The 24,938-nt window shown below is 42.7% G+C and overlaps 1 protein-coding gene across 1 annotated transcript in view; it reads left to right on the top strand.

Annotated features, from left to right (window-relative positions):
* Ext1 (exostosin glycosyltransferase 1) overlaps nt 1-24,938 on the top strand; it is a 276,605-nt gene that overhangs the window by 191,986 nt on the left and 59,681 nt on the right. The window lies entirely within an intron of this gene.

Genomic DNA, 24,938 nt, shown 5'->3' with positions numbered 1-24,938 from the left:
TTGTGCTTCATCCGATGATAGATTGGAAAATGCTAATGTTTTTCCTATTTTACTTCATTGTACTGATATGCCCGTAGACATGTGCTTGTTCAGTAGAAAGTTCACTTAGAAACCAGCGTCATGGTAAATCATGGCTACTTCTGGTTCTGAAAGGAAGATAGAGGGAACGTCATCTACACATCCATCAGCCCACTCTTACTTTCAATGCTAATACAGACGTACAGATTTGTTTGTGTGTGCTTCTGTGTGTGTACATATTTACATATATGTTCCGACATTACACTCAGAAATATGCCTACAAGGCGTCTGTATTGTTAGGACATGAAGCAGGAAACACTTTTAAATGTAAAGAATTGTGATGGTATTTTACAATAACTAATCCAAACTCAAGCTGTTGAATCCTTTCTCTCTTTTGACCCCCACCACCGCCAATCCACCCTCTGTTCCTGCAGCTACCCAAATATTCTTTTCTGCAGCCCTCTCATCTCAGGGCAAACACATTCTTTGTCTTTGAAAGGTTTCACAGAAACCCTGATGTCCTAGGCCCTTTCCATTGCCATATTCACTTACCTGGTTGCTGTAGATTTTGGATGTGTCCAAACACCTGTGTTGGTGCCTCACTCGTCCCAGCTGTGGTCACCTGCAGTCTGACCATGGCAGTTACTTCCCTGTCTTCTTTGTTTCCATGTCCTACACATTCTATACTACTCAGCTGCCACCAGAGGAATCCTTGTGGAAGATAAACCATTTCCTCACTTCCCTGTCCTTGGCATTTTCAGTGATGCTCCATCTTCCAGTGAGAGCCCCATTCTTTACCACAACCTCAGGGTCCTATGAGTTTATACCATTCTCTAATACTTCTCTTCCTCTCCATTCTTTCAGCTGACAAGTGTTCTCTGAGTGATGTGGTTGAACATTTTCTATTCTGAAATACTTGGGAGCAGAAGTGCCCTAGAATATTTGCATAGACTTTGCCAGCTGAGTATCTTTCACCCCCAAAATCTGACATTGAAGCATTTTAGACTTGAGGACGAGAGATGCCCAAGATGAAGTGGTTTTTCTGATAATGATTCTCCAATGCTGTGAAATACTTCATTTTTCATGCTATGCTTGGTGTATGCATTTCAGATCTTGTTGACAGATCCTAGAGCCTAGTGGTGGCCTCTACAGTTTGGAGAAGGTATAATCTTCCTCTGGATGTCCCTGGACAAAATTTATTTCAAAGGCTTGGTAAAGATGGGGCCAGTTACAGTATTCTACCTGGATTGTTCTGTGCAGCCAATAACGTACACATAAAATGTACGGGAATCTGTGTGTTCCTGTCTAGATCCTATGTGCATAGAAGGGACTTCAGCAGTGTGGGCATGATTGATTGAGAGGCGCACAGGGAATAACTAAAGAGTGATCCTTGAAGATGATGTCCTTGGTCATCTTGGCTTTTGGTTAGGCTGCTATAAAGAAATTCTTTCTCAGACTCACTTAGGATGATACTTCTGCCTGACTCTTCTTCAGTCTAGATGCAGTTCAGGAGGAGAAGCTCTTCTGAAATGAAGATGACCTATGTCAATACTAAATAAATCCAGTGGCCTTTAGTACCATCTCTACGTACAATGTTGGATAGCTGTTTTTTTTAGTTCATTTGAAAAGCATATTTAAATTCGTTGCATCAGAGCAAGGATTTTGATTACACCTTCTCTGTGGTCTTGACTTTTCTCCTCAAGAGCACTTCTAACAAAGGAGCATAGCTTCCAGATTCGTAAACTGCCACCCTATTATCCCATTAGTCAATTATAGCTGCTCAAGAGCAGGGTAAGTGACAGTATGGCAGATTACAGCCATTTATCTGCTGTTCCACATAGCCCTGTTCAGCACATCCTGAAGCTGCTTAAATTCAATGATAGGCCTTTCACATGTATTTCAGAGCCTTTAACATACCATCAAAATGTTTAGGATAAACCCTGGTGACCTGAATTGGTCCTGCCTTCCTCAGCTTTGCGTGTAAAGCTGGGCTGTAGTCCTGGTCCTGATTAGCAAAACTGATTCCAAGTAGGAGAGGCAACTATTTTCAAGAGCATATGAGGCTAGTCCACATATAGCAGTACAGGCCAAATTTGAGACACTTACACACACACACACACACACACACACACACACACACACACACACACACACACACACACACACATGAAATGGAATAATGGAGAGCCATCTTAACAAAGTAGTAGTAGAAAGTTCAAAATGCAGGAAAACTTCAGCCCATTTGCTTTACCTTGGGCGATCCTTGCAGACAAAGAGCTTTCATGTAAATGCCACACCATTGCAAGCTCACTGAGAAACTTGGCATTTGGAATCTGTGGGTGAACAGGGAGGTGCAGGGGTGAGAGCAGGGGTTGTGTCAGCATCACAAGGAAAGCATCCTGGTGAAAGGAACACTGGGTAATAGAAAATAATTGTTCTGTTGTCTTGCTCTTCCTGCTAAGGGCAAGAGTTACTATGGTAGTGTTTGTCCTGCAATGTTACCGATCTTTAATACCAGCACTCAGTAGGCAGAGGCAGAGAGGTGGAGAGGCAGAGAGGCAGAGGAGAGGCACAGAGGCGCCAAGGCAGGCGGATTTCTGTGAGTTCCAGGACAGCCAGGGCTACACAGCAAAACCCTGTCTCCAAAAAAGAAATGAAAGTTGAGTGACCAAGTAGATGCTGACTCTTAGTAGATGAGATGAGGGATTAGAGGATCTGTCAACTTTAATTTGTTCCTACGTTCAGTGTTATTGATGCACTTGAGGAACTGTCCGTACCCGCTAAATAACCACAGAGCAGAAATGATGAGGCCCGGCTAATTATGAGCAGCATTAACACTTCTAGACTTGGTTTAGTTTTATTGTGCTCCCAGGATACTGTAGCACCTGGACAGTAAACATGGCCCTGCTTCCTCTGCCTTTAAGCTCAGAAGTGTGATACCTCTGTCCCCTAGCCAATGCAAAATTAGAGTCTCTCAATCTTGTTTATATATTGGGCCTGGAAATGTCTTCTAGCCAGGAATTGCCTGTGTATTACAAGAATTTTATCAGCATCTCTGGAACCTACCTACCCCCAACCATGACAACCTCCATACTGGTGTGTGAGTGTGTGTGTGTTCGTGTTTGTGTGTGTGTTTGTACGTGCATGCACCTATGTGGTGTGTATATAATTGTCCCAAATTTGACCTGCACTGCCAAAGATCCCCTAGGATTTGAAAATTACTCCAAGTTTTACATTGTTGATGGCTAATATTTTTGATAGTATTCATATATAAGACTTTTGATGTATATTTGACAAACATTGTGAGAAATATTATGTTAGTCAAGTAAGGCAGTGCTGGTAAAATTGTTTCTTGTATTTGGAAGGCTTTTTTTTAACTTCTCAAAGTTATTTAAAATGACCTTCTAAGGGAAATAATTGTTTTCTTCATGTAAAACTGTTAGAGTCCAGCTATAGTTTCTCTAAGAAAGCTGGGTAATTAACTTACATAACCATTGTGAGCCCTGAGGCAGAACAGTGAGAATGTTGCCTTTTCCTCTGGAACTGCAACTCTGATGATGATATCATACCTTTGGAATATTGCTGTCCTTCCATAAAACAAGGCCATTGAGAGCATAGTTATTTTTGAATGCTGTTTTCTGAGGATGGAAAGAAGGTAGACACATATATTTCCTCAGTAATATCCAAAAATAGTGCGCTACATGCACAACTTCATAAACACTCATGGTATTGGGGATTAATAGTGATTTCCGACTTCAGAAACCTCCATCTCAGTGTGATAATAAAATACTTTATACTCTCCATCAAAGTCTTACTCAAGTCCCCAGAGCTGGGCTCTAGACAAATCCTTGGAGATGTGAAATCATTGGAGAAAACAACTCCAGCTCTCCAAGGAACTTGTGTGTATTGACTATCAATTTTAATTAAAATGTGGATACCAACATAGCATGTAGTGCAAGGAGACTCTTAAACCAAACATATTGGCCACATGTTTTAATTAATTCGCTATCTACATTTTAAACACTTGACATGGCTCACGGGAGTAGAAACACTTGTCACAAAACCTTGATGACCAGGGTATGATCTCTAGAACCAGCAGTGACTTGATTCTTATTCATCTCTTAACATCTAAATGTTTGCCCTGCCCCCCCCACACCACCACCACCACTAATTAAAAATTGTGATTTAGTTACATTATTAACCAAAGTGATAAGCAGAAGTGTCCAAGAAACTATGGGTCTAGTGAAATAGTATTTCCTTTCTCACTTTTCAGAATGTTTGTAGCTCAGGGTTGGGAAGTAGGGCTTTGTGAACCTCAGGAATGCAGCCCCATTCGTTTTATTGTCCCACTGTATTAAACACGTGGTGCCCATTTCGAGATTAAAGATGGCTGCTCCTGTTCCAGCTACCACAACTGCATTGCATACCATAGCAAAAGAATGGAGAAGGACCCTACCCTTCTCTTTGTAGACAGTTCTTAGGACTTTTGCCCCTTACCATGCCTTGTATGGCTGCAGGACTTCTGTTAGCATCTACGGTGGCTAGACTGCATGTTTGGCTCAACCGTCTGGACAGCATCAAGGGTGGGTTTTGCCTCTGAAAATGATTGGATCATTAGTTGTGGAACGAGCATAGATGTGGAGAGGCTGGGGCTTGTACTGCTTAAGGCAGTAGAAAGTAAGTGCCAGATGACAACAGCAATCATATCAGAGCCATGTGGCAGTTAGAGAAGGCAAAGGAGAAGAAGGGGAATCAGCATACGCTTTGGCTGGGCATGGTGCTGTGCACTTGTAGTCCTAGTCCTTGGGAGGCAGACAGGAGAATCGGGTTTTTGAAGGTAGCCTCTGCTACGTAGGAGTTTGAGGCCATCTTGGAATACACGAGACCCTTTATCAATATCCTACACACCTCCAAAATTATGTGACTTAGATAATCAGAGAGGTAAAGAACTCAAGTATGGATGACAGTACAGAGAAATGCTGGCTTCTGGCTTCCTTTAGAGCCAAGGTTCAAGGGCTATTAGCAAAGATATGAAAACAGCATACAGTGAAAATGACTTTATAGGTATCTATAAAAATGACTTTATGGGTATCTATGCAAACTGCAGTTGTTTGCCATGCATGGCACTGTAGATTTGCTGACTTTTTGCTTTTAATGTGTTCTTATGAATAATTATTCAGAATAATGCCACTGTAGTTAAATAGAGTCACTTTACATTGTTACAATAATCTGACTTGTGGGTATTTGATTAAAAGGAGAAGTCAGCTAAGTAAAGTGGGAAATTATTGAATGGGAAGAATAATAAGGTGATGGGAGGTATTCCTAGGACTGTGTTATTAGGTCTTAAGCTATTTTTTTGCAGATTGAATACAGTATGTTCTTTCTTTGTGGAGGCAGGATAAAGAGATATCACAGTTATATAAATATCCTGAATGAACAGATAGACCTACCTACAGAATTAGCAGCGGATGTTTTAGAGAACTGAGACCTACAGCACTGAGGCCTATGCTGGAAAGCATAAAATCAGCGGTGTTTGTTATATGTTACGAGCAAAGATAAAGGTGATGCCCTTTCATGAGAAGAAGGTGTCCTTGGTAAAATACTGATGCGTCCTTGCATTTCCAGTGGCATGTGTTTCTCGTGACTTGTGTTCTTACTTTATGGGTACAAGCTGGAGGCCTGGACAGACTGGCTAGCTGCCCGAAGTCACATAGATGGCGAGTCCAAAGTTGATGTTCAAACTCTGGCCATCTGATGATACAAGGTTCTAAGCCTTTCTTTTCTTTCATGTTCTGGCCTAAAGCTTTTAACCTCTACCTTGTATTACATGGGGTTTCCTGCCAGAGAGATTCAAGCTTTTATACTTTTTGCCCATTTCTGCACCACCACATGGTATTGAGGAAGGCTACCTTCTGAGGTTGATAACAAATTGATAAAAATTGATAATTGATTGATAATTAACCGGTGGGAACTAAGGTTTCCCCCAAAGGCTTTGCCCATCACTGGGCAGCAACCAGCTCAGTATCTTCTTTCTATCTCTCAATTTGAAATTGCCTTTAGAATGTAACTGCTTTTGTTCTTGGCCAGTTTGAACTGGAATGAGACACACTTGTGTAGTGCTACGGGCTCAGCATTTACTGCTATGGAGACATGGCTACATTTTCCTTGATGGAAGAATGGCCACACTCTCTTAGTGGGTCTTAGTAGCCACCAAATATTTGCGGTACTAGAGAGTACTGGTGAATAGCATTCTCCATTAGCCACTCTCAAGTAGACTCAGGAAGTTTAATTCCTGCAATGCCTAAGTAATTTTATGCCCACGCCAGCTCTCTCTAAAACAGAACTTTGGATGTAATGTCTCTCGTTTTGTTTTGTTCTGTAATCACGTGCCAGGTATTTAACAAATTCACGGTCTCACTCCTGGTTTATCACAACGCTATGACAAATATATAATCAGATCCCCCAAGTGAGCCGCAAAAGCTCGAGGATCCCCAGAAATATCACTCAGTTGAGCTTGCTTTAACTGGTTTTGAAAACAGGCCCACTGGACTCAGATTTTTAAGCACTTTTCCTTTACACCTCCCATCAGCCCTTGATTAATGATCAAAGGATCATTGTCTGGTGCAGAAGACCACAGGGGTTCTGACTTTCCTGGGAAAGCAGGAATTGGGAAAACTCCAAGTATGTCAAAAGACAAGGGAAAAAAATTCATAGATGTTGTCGTAGGGGAGCCTCTAAAGAAAAGCTTAGCTATCTCTCATTATGAATAGTTCTCAGAAGAAAAGGTGACAGAGCAGGAAAGAAATGCTGAGTGGCCTAAGAAGCAGTTTGGGCAAGCATTCCTCCATCTTACCTAGAACCAGTATGTACAAGTTCCCTCCTCCTGAAGAGCTAGCATGAGAACTTGTAAGAAACCTGGATCCTATTCACTGTCTCTCAGAACTGACAGTTCTCGATCTTATTTCTTCCCCTGTTACTTTTCATTTTAAGGGAAATAAAAGGTCTATTCTAGGGCTCCTTTCTTTGCCACTACTAATGTAAATATTGCCAGAACAACTTCAGACTTTAGACATTAAGAAACGTTGAGTTAATATAACAATTTGATATTGCTGTAAAATTTGCATGTGGATCTCTAGGCAAGCTCCGTCTTTTAATGTTTACTTAAAATATTTGCTTTTGCATGTATACCTGACCATTTGTAGGAATGCATTGAAGACGAGTGTTGATTTATTTGCTTCATTCTTGGTGGATAATGTTGACTAGACTGGAGTGTATCAGAAGAGGGCCATACTATTAGCTATTCCTTGTTCTGAAGAGTCCGTGGTAGCTGGGGGTCTCTGCTGTGATAATTATTCTGTGGGCTTCAGCAATGGCTAACTAGATGTTTTCTAAATAACAACTATATGTACATAAGGTTTTTTAGATAAGTCTTTAATGTAGCACTCAGGGGGAGAAATCAGCAGACCTGAATTAACTGAGAAACCACTTTTGTGTTGCATTTTGATCCATTTAAGCTAAACTGATTAGCACTTTTTGAAAAGCAAATCTAAATCCTGTGCTAATCAAGGGAAATTGAGCCATGCTGTTATTCCATGTTGTTAGCGAACCAGTGAGAAACAGCAAGCTCCCATTTTATTTTATTTTTTATTAATCACTCAGCATATAGCTGGGTTCGGTGCCCACCTCCTCCCTCAACAAACTACTCTCCTCCTGCTTGTTTAATAAAACTACACAGCGGGGGAATATTGGAGTGTTAGTGGGATTCAAGGAAGTCCATTCTGATGCAATAGATGATTGGGTGAGTGCTTTTGCTTGGGGGTGGGGGGATGGTCTGTTTCAAGCCCCCTGTTAAGAAAAGCGTGAAGCCTGTATATGCGACTCAACTAGAACACAACTAGAAAACACGGTTGTCTGTTTTCCACTACTCATGGCTCTTCATCAGGGGTGGATGGAACCCACTGCCCACCTCATGCCTTCACCGCTGATAATTTCACTCCAGAAAAGCCTCACTACTTACCCCTATCCACCCCAAGTAGATGCTGATGGTAGTGACTCAGCAGACTTCCTCTGTATGTAATTCCATTCTTTACTAAGCCTTGATATCACAGGGGCCTGTGCAATTCATTCCCCTGTAGCCCCCACCACCTACAATTCCTTTCTTTATTGGCAGTGATTAGGAAGGAGACATTCGTTTTTGTTTTCAGGCTGTCTGGTATGGAGCAGCAGATAACCAGAGAAAGAGGTGAGGAACGGAAAGGGAGGTGTAATAATATTTAACTTTCTTCCTGTCATGCCTAACCAGAGTTGAGGAATTTTCAGAGCAGAATTGTGTTGTTTCGGAGATACGTCCAGTATTCAGCTGGAGTTACTTGCTAACCTCTACTTGCAGAAGAAGACACTCATGAGACTCGAAACATACATGGAGAAATCTTGCCTTGCTCTCACCCTCTCCAAGTCTCCAAATGCCTCTCATAAGTGAGCTGAGAGGCTGAGAAGCTCCCAGATGTGAAGGCAGAAGCAGTTTGCACCTTTCTGCTGTGGAATCTTTGAAGTTGTCTTACAGATGATAACTTCGTACAATTCAGATTTTTTTTCAATGCACACACAAGCCTGCAGCTCACCTACTAGAGTAGCCTGTACTCCAGCTGGTCTGAGGTCTCTGCAGACTCTTTGTACCCCAGCTGCCTGCATGGCTCCCAGGCTGCTTAAACCCTGTCCAGGTGGCTGGTGCTAGCCGGTAGACATGGCAAGAACCATTTGCTGGTTGTGATAGTTGGGAAAGGGCTCCAAAGCTAGTATCAATACATATTATCTTTAGCACAGAGCCTGTGTGGGCCCAGGGTTCAAGCCTAGCTTGTGTACATGACTGACGAATGTTCTGTAGCTGTAATCATCTCGATGGCTTTTATTGCTGTTTTCTCTGGCTGTGCCTTTAGGAGAAGGCTGAACACTGTCCACTCAAGAGTGATTTCTGAAATCACTTGGGAAGTAGTGGTAATCTTAAGAGTGGCCGCACAAAGGTCATGGGAAGCAGATATTGGCCTGGATACAGTGCAGATCATATACAACCTTAGATGTCAATGTCCCTGTCCCCACTCCCCATTAAATGCTATAAACCTATGACTATTTTTAAATGTTCCAGGACTTAGAAAACTTTATATCACCCGTTTTAGACCTTTGCTTCTTGGTGACAGAGGACAAAACTTCTGGGCAGGTTAACCAGATTAGATTACTTCTACGAACAATTAATATTGTCTTAGTGTTTCTGTTGCTGTAATAAGACACCATGGCCATAAACAACTTGGGGAGGAAGTGGTTTATTTCAGCTTACAAGTCTCAGCTCACGCTCCATTGCTGAGGGGAAATCACGGTAGGGGCTCAGACAGGGCAGGAACCTGGAGGTAGAAGCTGGTACAGAGGCCATGGACGGGCATTGCTTACTGGCTTACTTCTCATAACTTGTTTCAACTTGCTTTCTTACACCATCCAGAACAAGATATAAGGGCCCCGGGGTTGCACTTTCCCCACTGAGGTGGACCTTCCTTTCTTCATCAATCATCAAGCCAGAAAATGTACCACAGACTTTCCCAGAGACTAATATAGTAGAGATACTTTGTCAACTGACTCCAGTCTGGGTCAACGTGACATAAAACTAGCTAGTACCAATATCCTATAGTACTCTGTCTTAATTCTGCCTTTTTTTTTTTTTTGATCCTTGGCATTGTATGGGCTTGGGCCTTCCTTTGTTCTTAGACAACACACTGTGCAAAGTGTAATGCATCATTCTGTAGAGAACCCAAACTCCCGCCTGACACTAAGGGACTAATAGATTAGCCTGTCTGTGCAGGAAATTAGTTGACTTCTTGGGCTCCTCTTAGGTTCCATGGCAGGCTTGGTCCCTGCCCTCCCTAGCATCCAAACAACCTGCCTACCTGTTTGCCGCTAAAGCTAAACAACACATTTAGCTTGGATTCCCCTGGTCGCCATGTTCTTACTAGGAGGTCACACTGACCATTCTGGGCCATGGTAGAAATTTTTTGCAAGGCTTATCACAGCATGGCTTTAGTAGAACTTCTCAACAGAATAAGGTTTGTAAAAAACGTATTGACTTCAGTTGTCCCTTGATTTCTGGGAGGAAACCATGCTTATTTTGCTGTGCCGCTTGGGAGGAGCTGTGGGTGTGGGTTTTTGTGTTTCCTGTTCAGCTTTTCAGAGTAGCCTCAACCACAGAATCATTGCCAGCCTTCGGAATGTAGAAGACATACTGTCCAACTGACATTTTCTTTTTCTTTTCAAGATGAACAATGACCTGGGCTTCTAGAGACTGGCTACCTTAGATGTGTTTGGAGTACCCCAGTAGAGTCTTCCAAGCAATACGAGTTGGTTTGTGATTGGTACCCAATCATTGCCTTACAACTGGCTTCATTTCTGAAACCACAGGGGTATTGTGAACTCTGAGACTCAATAGCCTGAATTCTATGCCACTATGACAGAATCAACACCCATTATCATTTCTGTGAGGCAGTGATGTAATAGCTTTTAAATGAGTGGTAAGTGCTGGCCGGCCCTGCTTTCAAAACCAAGAGTCATTCATGAATTCGTTCATTCACCTACTACATAGGAAGCCACATAAAAACTAGGCAATGCTCCAAAGTGGGAGATAGAGCAATGAACTGGATCCTGAGTCACAGTTTTCTTTGAAGTGCCAGATAACATTTTACACCCTGTAGGCTTTACTGTACCTAATGTAGCTGTTGCACTCAGCTGGGGTTTGCACAAAAGCAGATGGAGTAACAATAAAGTGAAGGTTGCTGAATTCCAGGGAAAGTTGATTTATAAAAGCAGGTAGCACATGGAGCACAGGTCACCACCCCTGCATCAGAGCACAACCTGCTCTGGCTGACTGTGCGTTGTCATCCTGTACACGAAACTCTCACCAGGTGTTTATGTTTATTGTGAGAATATGTGCTCCTAAACAACCCCTCGTTCAAAAGAAGAATCAGTCAGTGTGGCTGGAAGCATAGGTTTTTCAAAGGAAAGAATCATAAATGGGGGCTGGGATGATAGCTCACTGGGTAAAGGGCTTGCCTTGCAAGTTTGAGAGCCTGAGTTGGATCTCCAGAACCCACATAAAATAAAACTTGTCCTGTATTCTTGCAAAACCAGAGCCAAAGTAGAGACAGGGAGCTCTCTAGGTCTGGCTGGCCATCAAGCCTAGCCTACTTGGTGAGCTCCAGTCCTGTCAGATACTTACCTCCCAAACAAGGTGAAGGGCCTTCTGAGTAATGATTCCCGACACTGACCTCTGACCTCCAAATGCATGCACACACACACACACACACACACACACAAACACAGACATTCTACCACGTCTATACATAAACACACGTGCACTGCAGAAAAGTCAACAAAAAGTTATGGTAAAAACATCAAATGAATGTGTATTCTGATATATTTTAAAACTTGCAACTGATTCCTTGTTTACTAATTGTGAGTCACGTTTTCTAGGTGTTCAGCATTCACCAGAGAGATCCTGGAGCTTTAGCTTTGATGAATTGACCATTCCTTTAGAGCCATGAAGGCAATATGAAAACCTGTCACTAACTAGAACACTCTGTCCCTTCACCTGCAAGCTCCATCAATAATTTAAAGGAACAACTTATTCATGAATTCCGTCAGGTCAGCATATTAGTCACGGATCTGCCTTTGGCAAGTGAGGTGGGCCATTCATTGCTCTGATGGCTTGGCGTGTTGATTTGGGGCAAATGAACCCGATGTGGTAAGCACTGATCTAGGTACAGGTTCTGACTAAAAGCCTCTTTAGGTGAGTGGCTGGATGCCTTTAGAAAGGTGTACTTGCTAGTTTTGCTGGTTGTTTGCATTATAGTAGTGATCAAAACTTCCTGCACCATGAGTGGGATTCGTTTCTGACTGTATGTAAAGCACCATCACCTCAGAAACCAATTCCGTGCACACGCAATAATAAATAAAATACCTTTCCCTGATAGTTTGTTTATAAACTGATATGAGTTTCTAAATATGTAAAAGTCTGGGAAGAATTATCTGATGGACATCAATAGGGCTTATGGATTTTGAATCCCAAGCAAGTGAGTAGCTGTTTTCAAAGAAATAAGAGAATACCAACTCTGACATCTTTAGGAGTATGGGTCTTTAGGAGTGACCAGAAACTAAACCAGATCATTTCTAGTTCTCTATTGGGTCTCCTTTCCTTTCCCTCTAAGCCCCACCGCTTCTTCTGTCTTCCCACTTTCTTTGAGTTTTACTCTCAATACATTGCCCAGGCTGATACAACCATCGTCGTCCCCTAGACTCAGTTGATCTGTTCCCCTTGCCCCTGTTTCCGGAGCATCTTGTACGCATGTATCACTGCAGCAGGCTCTTATATTTTTGGGAAAACCCCATAAATATTGTACCATGCTGTTGCCTTTGCTCTTTTTCACTTCCAGGATGTGGAGGAAGAGAAAAAGAAAGGGAGAAGTTGGAAGGAAGGAAGGGAGGGAGGGAGGGAGGGAGGGAGGGAGGAAAAGGAAAGGAACTCTTTCTAGGGGGTTGTGAGATCTTAGTGAGTAAAGATACCTGCTCTCAAGCCCAGTGAGCTGAGTTCTATCTGTAGCGTCCACATGGTGGAAGGAGAGAACTAACTGTTCAGTTTTCCTCTATCCTCTAACACACACACACACACACACACACACTCACACACACACACTCACACACACACACTCACACACACTCACACACACACACACTCACACACACACACACACCCACACACACACACACACACACACACACACACACACACACTCCCACACACACGCACACACACACACACACACACACACACACACACACACACACACACACACACACACACACACACACACACACACACACACACACACACACACACACACACACACACACACACACACACACACACACACACACACACACACACACACACACACACACACTCTCACACACACACACACACACACACACACACTCACACACACACACACACACACACACACACACACACTCACACACTCTCACACACACACACACACACACACACACACACACACACTCACTCTCTCACACACACACACACACACACACACACACACACACACACTCTCTCTCTCTCTCTCTCTCTCTATAATAAAAGACAGGGTCTCAAAAGGCTGAAGTTGTCCCCAAACATACTGTGTAGCTGAGACTGGCCTTAAATTCCTCATTCTTCTGCCTCCAACCCCTTGTTGCTAAGATTAAGGGAATCTATTATCATGTCTGGTTTTCAACTTTTTTTTTTTTTTTATTTAAAGAGGCAATCTGTCAACTAGTTTTCCTTACTGTTGCAGACTCACCCTGGCCTCCCTTTACAGTAAGCAAAATCATCACCAATAATTGCTGTACGGGGTTTGGACAGGGCTGGTGTTTCCCACAGGTTGCTAAGAAACAGGGCCCTCAGATGCCCTTTGGAAGTGTGGAGGTCTGTCTTTCCAGTGGTCTAATTCTGCTAACTTGCTGCAGAGCGAAGCCTCCAGCGCATTTTGTTCTCCCAGTCGACTTCCTCCCACTAGCAGCACCAAGTACCCTATAGATGTCAGGAGGAATGTTCTAGCTGGAGCATGACACAGGTTGTTCCACGAGGCAGCCGCTCAAGCTCCTGAACTTCTGGAAAGAATTATGGAGGATTGGAAGTAACTGGTTGGCACCTAACCACAAAGGAAAGATTAGTCTCATGACCCTCTCTGGTTTTGTTTCGTTCTACATCCTGTATACTTTATGAGGAACAACAGCAACGTGGACGGAAGATTTTTCTCTTCAGAAGATTAAGTCAAAATTTAATGGTGATCACAAGTCTGGGGGAATGACAGGGTTAGAGGTACTCACTGTGCCTTCTTTTAACTGCCTTCTAAGCTCTGAAAAGTGCTATAGGCTATCCGTCCTCCAGTGTTTAATTTCCCACCCTCCTCTTAGGACAGAAGATGTTCTTACCCTGTTGACTTCTGGCTGTTTTCCTGCTCTGGCCTATGCTCTATGAGATAAAGCCAACCGCCCCACTTTGTATGAAAGGCTTGAAGAAGCATTGCACTCCATTCTTTTTGCTATTCCCTCTGCCACGATAGTAGTTATATTCTAGAGGAAGGCTCTGTGTCGCCTGCGTCCCATAGAAAGGATGTAGAGTGTAGCCCTCAACGTAGCTTCTATGGCTGTGAGACAGTGGCTCGTTTGTTACAGCAGCTTACGTTAGCCCAAACTGACTAGCATACCATGTGTATCACACTGCCATGCTCATGTCTCTCAAGCTCAGCACTAGAATCATTAACATTATATAAGCTTCGCCCTTGCCTCAAACTCCCCCTTGCCCTGCCATGAATGTCCACAGATAGTATTTTAGAAGACAGGTTTCCAGAAGGAGGGTAGATTGTGTTCCAGTACTGTCCTGAAGGTGCAGAGTTACCAGACTCCAGTATCCTCCTAATGAATGCATTGAATCCTGTAGGAACCAACATTGGTGTACTCTGTGGCCTGAGCCTTGCCTTTGGGGTGACCCACTAAGCCCTCCCACTCGTTTACTCACTTCCTCTGTACTGTCATAGTTAGGCTAGTTTTAAGAAGCATTACTATAAAATTTCCCACTGAGAAATTTCAACACAGAGAGGCTTTCTGATCTCTTTAAAATAAAATGGTTAAAAAAGGTCCCATGGGAACAGCTTTCCTCCTCAAGCAACTCCTGTGGAAATGTTTGCATTTGGATTGGGAATCTAATTGTTTTTTTCTACCACCTCCTTAGTTGCATTATAGTGGAAACAAGGGTCAGTCTGTGGGTCACACCCACCAGTGCTCAGTTCCCTTCCCGTCTCTGGGGCTTTTCCTGGGTGTTGGCTCCAACTGCTTAGCCCTTCCTACATCTGGTTCATCGTTCATTATGTGACCTTCCTCTGGGAGACCAACGAAAACTTTGTAAATCCAGCAACACTGGCCTCTGATTACTGAAGTCATTTAGGACAGAGGTGAGCCCACAAAGGGAACTATGACAACAAAAGCTACAATTAAATTCCAAGGTCTCCAGGACTTAGTCATTAGAGCTGAAATACCCAAGTCTCTGTGACATGTACTGGCATCATGGTTCGTTCTGTGTCCAAACCAGTGACTATTTTTGGACACATCAGCTCCAGCTGAGCATACAGTTTTTGTTTTTCTGTCATCCTCTTTCCCACAGACAGGGAGATCAAGTATCTATGAATGCTCATGAGATATGTATATAAGTTTGGTTGTTACTTTTTTTAAAGATTTATTTCATGCATGTGGGTATACTGCCGCTGTCTTGGGACACCAAAAGAGGGCATCAGATCCCATTACAGATGGTTGAGAGCCATCATGTGGTTGCTGGGAATTGAACTCAGGACCTCTGGAAGAGCAGTCAGAGCTCTTAACCACTGAGCCATCTCTTCAGCCCTGGTTGTTACTTCTTATTGTTCTGATTTTAGTACTTTAGAAGGATGGCTATGACATTGCTCAGCAAGTTTTTGTGGACTGAAGAATGATTGGAAAACAGAAAAAGAAAGTTATTTAACTTTGTATCAGCCCTTAATGCTTTACTGTTAGCTTTGTGTCTTAGGAGAAAGACTAAGAGAAAGCCCGAGTTAAGATCTTTTACACTGAGATGCCACATCACACCCTACATCTTCTATATTATTACTGCTACTTACATTTTTTTTTTTAAGTATAGTGTTCACCCAGGCTTCTCTGTATAGCTCAGGCTGGCCTTGAATTTAGTATGTAGGTAAGGTTGGTCTTGGACTCCTTATCCTCTTACTTCCTTAATGCTGGGATTATTGAATTATAGAGCATAGCTACTGTGCCTAGCTTCCTATATATTTACTTCTGTTATCAGGGAGAAAAGTCTTTTCAAGAAATAGCAAATTGGGGCTGGAAGGGTACGTCGTATTTAAGAGCATTGGAACCATAGTTCTATTTCCAGCATCCATACACAGCAGGCTCACAACCAATGGTAAGTTAAGATCACTGTAAGGCCAGGGTTTTCTTTTGGCCTCAGATACTTGGGGCTAGGCCTTCACATGGCACAGTATATACATACACCCAGGCAAGATATTCCTACACATAAAATAAAAATAAATCTTTAAAAGAAGCGAATACACTGAGTTACCAAACCCTACTTATCAACAAAGGTGGAAAGGTTAGCACATTTTTTTTTAAAAAGCACTTTCTAAGATTCTGTCATGAGTCTCTGGTCTGAAATCTGTTTTAAAATAAATTTGAAGTTTCTGCAATAACCCGTTCTGTGCTACTTTCTATTTCTGATCCTGAGTTCTCAATTCCCCTGTGCTCTTTTGCAATCTCTCCTTCCCCTTCTATGCATGTGCCCCTCCTTCCCTGCCTCTAAGTCCTATCGTTCTTTAAAATTCATTTCAAGTGTCATTTCCTCTGGATACACCCCTCATGAATTAGATGCTTCTCTATCTTAGCACACCCTGATGCTCTCTGAGTACACTTCCAGCACATCCTATTTATCACTCTTTATTGTGGCTGTTTGATCAATGGTTAGATGATTAAACTCTTAGTGCCTCTAGGCCAAGGCTTGACTATTACTCATCTCTGCATGGTGGGCATCTTGTGGAGTGTCTTGGCACCAATAGGTGCTTAGAATACTTAGAATACTTCCCGCTTGAATTCACTTCTGTTCTTTATGTTCTAAAACCAGCCCGTTTGCCAGTAGCGTCACCCTTACTGCAGCCCTGTTAGCTGCCTGGAAAGTTGAGGGGAGGTTTCTTCCACCAGTTGCAGCTGCCACCATGGCCCCTGTCTCCTATTGGCCTAAGAAGAAAGGCCAGGTGAACAGTTGTTCCCCAGTCCTGATGACACTTACCTCTATACCTAGTCACTGCTCACAGATTGTGCCACACAGTGTCTCTGGAGTTAGGATTCTCGTGCACGGGAAATTTGTGAGAACACAGTCATGCCATAGAGTAGACTCTAACATTCTAAATTGCCGACTTTGAAGATACACCCCAACACTTAGGAGGCAGAAGCAGGACTATCATATTGAAAACCAGTCTGGGCTATGGAGCAATCCCACGTTAGAAAACCAAGGCTTGGAGGTATGGCTGTTATAGAGCACTTGTCTAGTATATGAGACTTACTAACTGACTTGTAATCCCTTGCTGAGCCTTGAGTAAAATCTGGTATAGTGTGTAGAGTTCCATCTGGTTTTCTGAGCTGTGAACTAGACATACATTTCCTGTCTGTTGTTTTCTCTGCCTCAGAATTTTATCTTTGTTTGTTTCCCAGTCTTAGAAATTAGTTCTAGTAGAAGAAATATATATTTTAAAACTACAATAACCGAATAATATTATCATATCTTTATCTTCCATTTTATAAATAATACAATTAAGCTGTTTTTATTTTTAATAAAATAGAATCACCAAAAGGCCGATGTTTAATATATCACAGTTAGCAGCTATCCAGAATGACATAGAGATATTAAGATGGGCGCTCCCATTACGTTGGATGTCACAGCGTGCATGGGAATCCACTTTCATTTTGTAAATTAGACAATCCCCTAGCACAGTGTTAGTCTTGGTCCTTTCCTATAGCCGTACAATCACTGAGCTGGGTAAAATGGTGTGATGTTCTAATTAAGAACATCCTATGCTGGTTTTATTTATTAATTTTTTTTTATTTTTTTATACACAAGTTCAGTAAATTACAACTTGATTGTCTGAGTAAACATTGCTACCTGCTGTGACTGCCTTGTTGTCGAACAGGAGTTCTGCATGCAAATTAACAGCAGTTTGTAATTCCCAGTATGGCACACTATACTTTTCCCATAACTTAAATTTCTTATCTCTAATCACCAGAAAACAGATTGAGACAAAACGTGTGGTCCTGTCTTGTACCCCTTGCCTCAGTTCTTTGCTTTCAGACAGTGATGCCCATCGCTGCCTTAGAGGAGGTGTGATGGAAACAACTGGGCATGCCCCATCACCCCTGTGCTCTCACAGAGATTTTAGCAATATGCAACTTAATTAAGATGGAGAAAATGCCAACTCATTTTCTCCTTGATGTAGAAAAATTATAGAACCGAAATATAATAAACCATTCTTATGCCCAAGTAACCTGTGACCCTTCAGTGAGGTCCTGCTCTTGTGTACTGTGTATGGTTCACTGTCAGATAATTTTAATGTCCAATAAAAATCTGCCTTGAATAAATTAGAATATATTTGCAAATTAGTTGGTTAATTAGATTTAAGACATCTCTGAGGGGGCTGAGCTGAAACAGATGTGTGCAAAAAGCCCCTTGCCGGGTGAGGGATGTGCACTTCTGACTGAGTTTTCTGAGTGAAGGAAGAGCCTGTCACTTGATCCTGTTGTTAATGACAGAGTATTCCAGCAAATACTTTCCTGCAGAGCCCAGCAGAACAGTGCTCTGCTCTAGAGCCCTTGTCAGGGAAAGGACCCACAGTTGCCTGTCACTAAGCAGTTGCATGTGAAATAAAGCAGTGTGCTCTTAGAGTTCCTTTCAGAGATACGTTACTGTATTTCATTGTTTCAACATTGGCTTCCTGTGTGTGTTAAGAAAAATTAGCCACTATGGAAACAGTCATGACTGGTTTGGTTGTCTTCACGATGAGGTGCTTTTTAAGTTTTTTAAATCTGATTATAGTTGAGCAAAGAACAAAAGTTTAAAAGTACAAAAATGGTATTTTCCTTTGAGATCAGGGACGGTCAAGCCAGGGAGCATTCTTACTGAACAGACACTGGCCCCACTTCACATTACCTCTTGCTTTATTGTTCACATTAAAATACAGCTCTTCTTCTTTCCCTAAATCTTAACACGTAATTCATTATCTGAAGGACAGTTGTGCTTGGTGTAGTTTTCACCTAACTTCCAAAAGTACCATTGCGTACCCAAAGCCTATTTTTGAATAAATATATAGATCATGGATAGATGGATAGATGGATAGGTAGATAGATAGATAATAGATAGATGATAGATACATAATAGATAGATGATATAGAGATATACATAAGTAGATGATAGATAGGTGATAGATGATATATAGATGATAGATTGATAGATGATGGATTGATTGATAGATGATAGAGGTAGAGAACAGGGATAGATGATGATTGATTGATAGTAGATAGATGATAGGTGATGGTGTATAAATGACTGAAAGATGATTGATAGATGGTAGATTGATAGATGATAGATTGATGAATGGATAGACATATCAGTATGAAAAAATGAAGACTTATGACTATAGTATTGAAATCCTACTTTGTATTTTCAAATAGAAACCACTAAAATGTAGCATAATCAAATGATATGTCTAAATCAGGAATTCCTATACACTAGTGATTTTTTACAAGATTTATTTATTATATATATAAGTGCACTGTAGCTGTCTTCAGACACACCAGAAAAGAGCATCAGATCCTATTACAGATGGTTTTGAGACACCATGTGGTTGGTGGGATTTGAACTCAGGACCTCTGGAAGAGCATTTATTTATTTATTTATTTATTTATTTATTTATTTATTTATTTATTTATTTATTGGAAGGGCAGTCTTAACCACTGAGCCATCTCTCCCTATACTATTTAGTGATTTTTATGTTTGGCATTAAGATATGGATACTGTAAAATGTAGTGTTAGATTGAAAATGAGCTTTCATTCTGCTATAGCTAGAAGAAAGGGATGCTTACCAAGTTTATTTTATTTGAATTTCCAGTCATGATTTATGATGAGAAGACAGATTTTTGAGGGGTGTGTTTTCTGGTAGTTGACTGTGTTATGCATTTGAGCCCAGAACATTGCCAAACATCTTGTTCTCATAGGCTTGACCTTCCCCAAACCCTGTGGCTGACTCAACTCACATCTGGGCCTGCAGGTCGAGTTTCTAATCCTACCGGCTCAAGAAACAGCTGCTATCTATGACAAAACCAAGTGTTGTGTGTTGCCTTTTGGAGTGTCTGTTCCAATGGCTAGCAAATTGGTATCCTTTCAGTAAATCCTCTGCATTTGGGCAGGCGACTCCAGGTCCACAGAGCACACTGACAGGGAAGGTCTGGGTCTGGGAGGAAGTTTTACCCTCTCCAGTGACTCAGGTACATGATGTGAGCCCAAGGATGCTGGGGCAAAGTCCATCCCTCCAAACAGAACACATATAGCAGGGAGCACAGGTTTGGGTATGAAAAACAAGGCTTTTGTCAGCCATCTAGCTGGGGGTAAAGGGGTGGAGGTGGGTCTCCTAAACACCCACGGCAGGTAAGCAAGAAATATCCAGAAGGTGGCCTTTGCAGGGAGGTGAGAGACTTATGGTCCAACAGAGGGGAATAGGCCGGGATTTAGACTAAACTTCAAAATGTGTCTTCATGTAATATCATACAGGAAAGTGAGGATACATAGAAACAGGTTTAGTTTCTGGTACAGAGAAGCAACATAAAACATAGAACTTTGCCAGATGAGCAGCCATATTGGTTCAGAGGATTCCTAGATCCACACATGAAATGTCATGGCCTGGGGAATGAATGGTGCCTGATGGCACAATACTTTTGCCATAATCTGGTGGAGGTGATCAGTCTCACTTGAGTCTAAAGGACAATGCATTTGAGGGAAGAAAGCGATTACCTATATAGACACCTACAAGATACCATAGATGGTTTCTGGTAAGGTCTGCCTGGACTCTTTCTTGATTATTCTGGAACAACATGCTCTTGGCTAGTACTGATTGCTGAGTGCCAGGTTCTAAGCCTAGAACAGAAAGGCGTGGGACCTGGGATTGCCAGGGTCCACTTAAAAGTCGAGACATAGAGCCTAATGACATTAGCTGTGTGTTTGGGACCCCAAGTATATTCTTTGTTAAAGGTTGGTCAGTTCTGGATGTATGTGTTGAAGGTAACCTTAAAATCAATTTGTCTTGTCTCTCCCCTGGGGGCTTTGAAGATTGCAAATATCAGAGCCAGCAAACTATGGTCTTGCTAATAAAAATTGCCCATGTGTTGCTCACTTGGGCTAGTAAGTAGGCTTATTCACAGAACAGCCCCAAGCTTCCCAATGGGCAAGAGGGCTTTTTACTAAAGCACGAACATGGGGTGGGAAAGGGGAATGTTTAGGGACAGGGCATATCTTAAGGAGTCTAAGACTTATTGATGGCTGCTCGGAGGTTGTCAAACTTTTATCCCCGAGGCTTTAATCCAGCTCTATTGCTGGTGGCTGCAAATCACTTTCATATGGCCATTTGCGACTTGGTGGAGTGTTCGGAACGAGCTAGTTAATCCCAGTCCAATTCATAATGGGCAGGTAGCCAATTCACACAAACCACCTTGACAATCCACACTAATTGCTTTGTCTCCATGGAGCAGCTAGAAATTGAATTGCCTGCAGAGACGAGCATTTCCTACTTTCGACCCCTTTCTTCCAGCTCCTTCCCCTCAGTCCGTTCCCACCCTTGGGTACCCCCAGCTCAAACCCTACACTCGGCTGCTTGCTGTAAGTTTTGTATTAAATAGCATGCATCCTCCTAGGCTATACATTTCCAGAAGTTTTCTTTTTGAAGACACGAGTAGATCTGAGGTAAGGAAAGGAAACAGTATTGTCATTATGGTCTTTTATATTTGGGCACTCGGTTTCAACTGCGAAGGGTAGAAACTGTCTTTGAACAAAGCGAAACACACTCCTTTTTCACTTGAAAGGCTAGGGAGACAAATTCCTAGACAAGCACTCATGCAGCCTGGTGTTAGATTCAGAAAGAGCTACTGACCCAGAAAAGCATCCAGTCTCGCAGCCTCCAGAATCATCTCTAAGAATGGATAATTGAGCACCCCAAACAGATGAGAGTCTGGGCTACCGTAACTGATTGAGAGTCGCTTCTTAAGGAATAAGTATGTTTTACCTGCACAGGCAGTTTTGGAGTAGTCCTACTATGTGCAAACCCCAGTGAAGCTCTGGGTGATTCTCAGGATGATTGGGATGGTTGGTGATTGCCTCCTTCAGTTGACTGCAGCAATCCAATAGAGAAGTTGTACCCAAGGACCTGACCTCAGTTCTGACTCCTCCTCACTAGCTGTGTTACTTTAGACTCACGTTCAACCTCTCTGAGCCTATTTATATCGGTTAGCCCTGAGATGAAAGGTCTGTTTCGTTAAAATTTATATTTTATAGTTATAAAAATATTTTTAACGCTGCTTACATTTTAGAGGTCTGACTTTCGTATATTTAGAAATTTATCTAAGGGAAGGAAAGCTCCATCTAAGGATAAAATACAATGACCAGTTCCTTCACTGATGGGATGCTATCCGCCCTCCTCATCACAACCGTGGAAAGATTAAAGCAGTGTACTGCGGTGCAAGCATTGTCAACTCGAATCCACTTCTAGACACTTAGTGTGCAGAGAAGCCTGGTACTACACTGATTTATACTGTTTGCCCCATCATCTCCATCTGAGCAAGCTAGCCCTGCTGTGAGCTCTGATGGTCGGAAACCTCTTACCACAGCTACCCTGTCTGAAAACACAGGGAACAATGGGTATGGAGTCCTCTTGCCATCCAGGGTCCAAGAGATAGCACAGAGAGAATTTTCCAAGCATGAAAGACAAGAAGGAGTAGCCTCTAAGTAATCTCATGGGCGTCGTTCTTCCTCTAGTCAGAGAGCCTTGGGAATTTTGCCTAGGGGATAATTCTAGAGGTCCCTTTTTACCACTGGTTGTGGTAAAGGGGGTTTGATTGAGCCTCCTGGCCTCTGTGGAAAAATCCAACAAATAGAAAGTGAAATTTACAAGGGATTCCAGCAAAATCAACAACTGTTTGCATAGCTTGGCAGGCTCATCTCAAATATTCATTCTGGCCCTGAGAGCTCTGGGTCTCTGTCAAGATAATTCATCTTTTATTAAGAACAAATGCTGGAAGTATGAACTCCATGGAAGAAACCACAGCTTCTACTTTTTAAATATTTTTATTGCGTTTTGTTTGTGGTGTGAATTACTATGCACGCGTGTACACGTGCTCGTGAACATGACTCGACATGCAGGTAGAGGTCAGAAGACAGCTTGGGGGTTGAGAAGTGTCTTCTCTTTCCCCGTGGCTCTTGGTGATTGAAGGGCAGTCATCAAGTTTGGCAGCAACATACCCGTCCACGGAGCCAGCCTCCTAGTCCTGAAGCTGTGGTTCCTTAATATGTAAGCAAGGAGGAGGACCTTAGAGAAGAGGAACACCGTGCTAGGGCAAGTGACCTTGTGCTTCTGAGGCCGCTGTGCAAGCAGAAGTCACTGGAGAAGGTCAAGGATACTTGGTGCTTAGGTGGAAAGGAAAGTACAAACCTGATCCTCGGCCTAGACAATTCCTGACTTTTGTGGTTTTGCAGCTTTGTTTGTTTTTGAGGCTATTTCTCTTGCAGTCATGACGGGCCTGGAAATGGCTGTGTAGCCCACGATGGTCTCAAATGCCTGATCCTCTGCCTCTAACTCCCAAGTGTGAGAACTGTAAAGGTACACCCATCACTGCCATTATGATGTTCTGAGGATCGAGCCAAGGACTCTAGGCATTTTTGGCAAGCACTCCTACCAACTGAGCTATGTCCCCAGCCCAAAATGTGTTGTTTTAACATCTCGCTGAAACACATTTCTCCCTCTGGTTCTCCTCCCTTTGGACACAGAGGAGTGGGTATTGCAAATATGCCAGTTTGGTAAAATGCCATGCAACTTACTGCATAGGAAGAGTCTGTACTACATCATGGCAGGCTTCAGGTGACTAGTGACCTGGCAGCAGGAGTGGTCCCCTCCATGTGTAGAACAACTTTATCCTCTGACTGAAGTGAAGCAGGTAGGAAAGGCAGCGGTGACCGGCTCGGACCAAGCTCAGGGTTCCTGGGTGCATGTGTATAGCACCTCTGATCTCTCTGGCTTCCTACAGCAGGACTGCTTCTCCCAACCTCCTTAGTCGGCCTCGATGAAGGTGTACAGAACTGGCAGGAGGAAGGATCTATGCTATGGAGCAGGGGAGAATCCAAACGTGGACTGTGTCTGTTTGAAATGTCCCTGGAAAGTCCATTGCCCTGATCGACTGTCTTTCTGCTATCCATGTGTAGAACTGAAACTCATTGGTCTGTTTATTCTTACACTCAGTGCTAAGTCATAGATTGGATTGCCTTTTTTAGAACATATTGATCCTCACTGCCACCAAAACTATACTCACCCCATCTTCCAAAGCCTAAGCTTTAACTCCCTTCATAAAAACATATAAAGTAATACGGAAATCAAAGGACACCTCCGAATATGTAGAAGTTAAGAGAATGACTCTGAAAACACACTGCTGAGAGGTGTTCTTCTGGATGGTACCGTGTGGGGTCTTCTTGGATCAGGGGCAAATCACTGAAGCTCTCTCTGCTGTCTGTTTCCTCATCTGCAGAAAAGGAGATTGGCGTAATGGCGCTTGCTTTTCACTTACTTTGCAAAGTGAAAGAAGTTTCCATATATAAGAAAATTAAAAGAGCACCTGGAAAATTAAGTTGTGTGTGTGTGTGTGTGTGTGTGTGTGTGTGTGTGTGTGTGTGTGTGTGTGTGTGTGTGTGGTGTGTGTGGTGTGTGCACGCTTTCATCTGCCTGTGTTGCCCCAAGGTTGTGTTAATGGATGGGAATCAGAAACACCCACTGCCCTGCCAGACAGTTGTGTTTGGCCTTACCATCGCATTCCTTTCTCTACCAGTACCTCCACTCCCCACCCCCACAGCGACTGACTTTATTTCCATTGTTCTTGCATGAGTGGGGAATGCTATAACTTGCCACCCAGCATTCCTGTGTTCTGCTTTCTGGATTGTTCTTCCCGTACCCTTGGAGCTGTATTCTTCATAGTCTTTGCCTTCTGCA

The sequence above is a fragment of the Rattus rattus genome, chromosome 1 (genome assembly GCF_011064425.1).
Source record: "Rattus rattus isolate New Zealand chromosome 1, Rrattus_CSIRO_v1, whole genome shotgun sequence".
Classification (NCBI taxonomy): Eukaryota; Metazoa; Chordata; class Mammalia; order Rodentia; family Muridae; genus Rattus; species Rattus rattus.
This window is presented reverse-complemented; position numbering and strand designations above follow the sequence as displayed.